General features: G+C 42.0%; 1 long non-coding RNA gene across 1 annotated transcript; it reads right to left on the bottom strand.

Moving 5' to 3' along the window:
• Window positions 1-1,046: 1,046 nt before the first annotated feature.
• On the bottom strand, window positions 1,047-2,754 carry LOC135134410 (uncharacterized). Its single transcript, XR_010281300.1, has 2 exons — window positions 2,008-2,754; window positions 1,047-1,310 (listed from the first exon to the last, which is right to left on the bottom strand). It is a non-coding gene; the product is annotated as an uncharacterized LOC135134410 (long non-coding RNA).
• Window positions 2,755-3,512: the final 758 nt, after the last annotated feature.

Consider the following 3,512-nt stretch of genomic DNA (forward strand, 5'->3'; position numbering starts at 1 on the left):
GTCATAGTCGTCTCGTCGCTTTTTAGTCGATTTTGTAGCCGTTTATAGAGTAGATTTTTTAATTGGCCGGGTTAGCCGGAGCGCTCTAAGCGCGTTCAATTTTTGCATGGCAACGTGATAAGCTTTTATTGCTGGATGTTGTTATCTTTGATTGAAGTCGAAGGTCTCTGATTTAATAGCATTGCATCCTTGCAGCGCACAAAAAATTCCTTGTTCGTAATCGGCAAGTTCATGTTAATGATTAGACTATTTCTCGCAATAATTGTATCTAATATCAATAGAAAATTAGTTGTAACCTCGCTTTTCATGCTTGAGGTCAGGTGCGGAGCACAAGAGACCTTCTCTCCCACATCCAATTAATTCCACAATTGATTGTTAAGGAAGGAGCCTTTTCGCGCTAACGGACTCTCGACTCTCGGTAAAGGTTAGGTCAGTACCTGTCTTTCGAATGACATAATATTTCGAACTTTTTCAATCAGTCAAAACAAATAAAGGTCAAGGATCCGCTGTATGCTAATTGCAGCGAATAATTTACAGAACCTGTAAGACAACAGGTGCTTTTCAAAAACCCATACACTTTTCCACATTTCCATGATATAGTAGTAGTGGCGAGGAATCTCGCCGTCCTCCATCGAAATTAAATGCCGCGAAGACCTAATGGACCGGACTTGGTTTATGCAGAATGCGTTTCTCGTCTTACCGGATTATTAGCATGATTCGTACGTAGGTACCTCGAAAGCCGAGAAAACTAAGCACTCTAACCTGCCACAAAAAAGGTACGACCTTCTAGATAACTTTCGTTTTTTACGGTGCGTTTTTCCGAGTACCTGGCGCATCCGAGACCACAAAACATAACCTTGCATAAAATTATGGAGAGGACCTTGAACTTGGCGGTTTCGACATGCACCTCAAAGATCTGTTCGGAGGAGGAACGAGGAGTGCTTTAATAGCTCGCTCGGAGTGGTTCGCGTAGGAGGAATACCCAAAAAGACGGGACGTTGGTGTGAAAATCCTAAGAGGAAATGGTTGTGGTTTACAAACACTGGTTATGTATACATTTAAATAAAAAATATTTTATTCATCCAAGAATATAAAAAAGCATTGCTTAACTATACATGGAGATGATTTTTTTTATATACAACAAGTTAAGAAGAACGTGGAACGAGGAACTTAGTCTAATATAATTTAATAAAAAACAATATCTTAATAATTAATAAAATCAACAAACATCAGTCTTGATACATCCAGATGAATGAGTATGGTGGTAACTTATGTGGCAGTGTGTTGTTTACTTAGAGGCGATATGCTATCTGTAACAAAGATCAGTGTTAAAAATGGGTTCGATCAAAAGTCGAATGGCGGGCGGCGAATGTTTCGGCCGTGATTCGGGGACCTTGCGAGGAGTGCGAAAATCGGGCAAAAAGCGACCTCGCCGGTCGCAATTAGGGAAAAAGGCCATTCGATGCATGCCATCAAAAGGGGTCATTCTTCCACCTGTCGCAACCATCGCGATTAGCCGTAGCCTAAAGCTTTAGAACGGCGGCCTTGACGTTCGCAATCCGGAAACGTATTTGTGTCTCTTCGCACACAATCATCATCACCACTAACCCCCGCGTCCACTCTTGACCTTTGTCTCCCGAGCGCTAAATGCCAGCAGCCGACATTCTAACTGCAATTAATCGCGAATCTGCATCGAAGAAGAAGAATCGGGGAAAAAGAGCCGATGGAGCATCGAACCAAAGAGGTCAACGAATCAAATCTGCAAGATCAATAAACTCCGGTGTCGAATCGGGTCACGGAAGGTGCGACCTTCGCAAGGCTGCCCCTTAGGGCGTTTGTGGGTTAACGTCCCGAGGGTTTGTGGGTCAACGCCCCGAGCGTTTTGGGAACGGGCGGCGTGTTTTGAATTTCGATGGTGTGCGATATGCGCGGGGGCGCCGGTGGGCGACGGCTCCAAACTTGGGTCAACAACCGGAGGAAAGCACGCGGAAGAGGAACTGGACTTACCGGAGTCTCCTGCGCCGACAGCTCGACGTCTCCGGGCGCCCTCCATCGCCTGCGTCGCGGTGCCACATCAGTACAGCCCGGTGGGGTCCAGGCTCTTGCCGCCGTTCATCCCGGCAGTCCTAGCACACACCGCTCACCAACACTCTAGTCCGCCCTAGTACTGCCCGGTGGGGTCGAGTTTGCCGCCGTCCATTGCGCTGCGAGAGTGCGAGATACTGACGAGGACTGTTGACGAAACGTCGGAGCACTATACAATACTAGTTAGTAGAGGCCGGTCGGATCGAGACCTGACATGCCTTGCGTACGCTCGCGCTGGGAATGAGCAGAGGTGGGAACGGGCGCCGCTTAAATGTGATGGGCCGGCGCATGCAGCGCAGAGTGGGAGGCGGGCGCGTCGGGACGCCGCGCCAGCCCTGACCCACTCACGCTGCCACTGAACCCCGTTCGGTAATTTACGAGCGATGCTGCTTGCTTTGCTTTGCTTGGATTCTTGCTCCCGTGCGTGCCGGCAGAGTGCTGGAGCGCTGCGCAACCTTCCTCAACACGGACGACCGGCACGGGACACACATTTACTGATAACAACTGATAACACCAAATTTGATCACTTCTTACAAAGCGAACAAACACGAAAAGATCAGACTTTACGAACGTGCGAACGATTTTCTTACAACTAAACCAAATTCGCAACAAAATTAAAGTTCATTTTTACCAGGTTATATTATTTTTTTGAACGAACTATGCATTCAATTCAAAGTTTTACGAACCCGAAAGAATTTCTATATGAAGAAAAAATTAGTAAGTAACGAATCTTGAATTAAAAAAAAAAATGAATACATTTGTGAAAACAACTTGTTCAGAACGTGTTGTTTATATTTCTGTTTTTCTTAGTTAAAAAACATCTTAAAAGAGTATTAAAATTATGTTTTTAATTAGCACGATTTTAAAAGTTTTTTCAAAATTTTCGTTTTTTGAAAAACTACTAATATTGCAGGAAGTTGCATTTGTCAAGGCTGCACAAACATTGAATATGCAATTAAGTTCTCGAAAACAATAATTTGAATACAAAAATCAACTTTTTTACAGTTTGTACATACTTTACTTGTTTAGTTCTTATGACATTTGTATCTTTAGTTACTTGTCGAAATTTCTGTTACTTATTGAAAATTTATATATTTTTCAGTTTTAAATAATCTATTTTCGTAATTTTACAAAATGATGAAACGGTTTTTAATCACTACTAATAATAATAATTTCAATCTTAAGAGTACCTTCTTTCTATCAAAATTATGAATTTCAACTCATAACCAAATTGATAACAACAATAAAGCTTTTTTAGTGCGTATTATTATTTTTTTTGAGGAAGTGTTAATTGATTCAAAATTTTGTAGAAAATTAATTTCGGTATGGAAAAAAACAAAAATAATATTTCCCTTTGCGTTGCTGGAGTTAATAAATAACGTACTGACCATTCACTTTTTAAAAAATAAAAATAATTTTTGAAAATA

This window comes from Zophobas morio, unplaced genomic scaffold (assembly GCF_036711695.1).
Source record: "Zophobas morio isolate AGI-343-1 ecotype UQ-CSIRO unplaced genomic scaffold, CSIRO_AGI_Zmor_V1 ptg000004l, whole genome shotgun sequence".
NCBI classification, from domain to species: Eukaryota; Metazoa; Arthropoda; class Insecta; order Coleoptera; family Tenebrionidae; genus Zophobas; species Zophobas morio.